The following is a 258-nucleotide window of genomic DNA, read 5'->3' as shown; positions in this document are numbered from 1 at the left end:
CCCGCCCCCCCGGGGCCTCCCGCCTGGGGCTGGAGGGACGGGCACCAGCGGCGAAGGCACGTCCTGCCTCGAGGGAAACCTTGCGTTCAGGCACAGTTTTGGAAGAAAATCTTAGTGTTTGGTGAGTTTCCAAGTGGGAGATACAGCCTGCCCTCCGTCTTAAGAGGGGAGCCCCACGGGGCCCCAACCCCCTGGCTGGCGGAATTGTTGTACGGGAGGATAACGGGAAATATTGCACGTTTCCAGAACGAGCGGGGC

Source organism: Egretta garzetta, unplaced genomic scaffold (assembly GCF_000687185.1).
Source record: "Egretta garzetta isolate BGI_Z169 unplaced genomic scaffold, ASM68718v1 scaffold184, whole genome shotgun sequence".
NCBI lineage: Eukaryota > Metazoa > Chordata > Aves > Pelecaniformes > Ardeidae > Egretta > Egretta garzetta.
Note: the sequence above shows the minus strand (reverse complement) of the source record.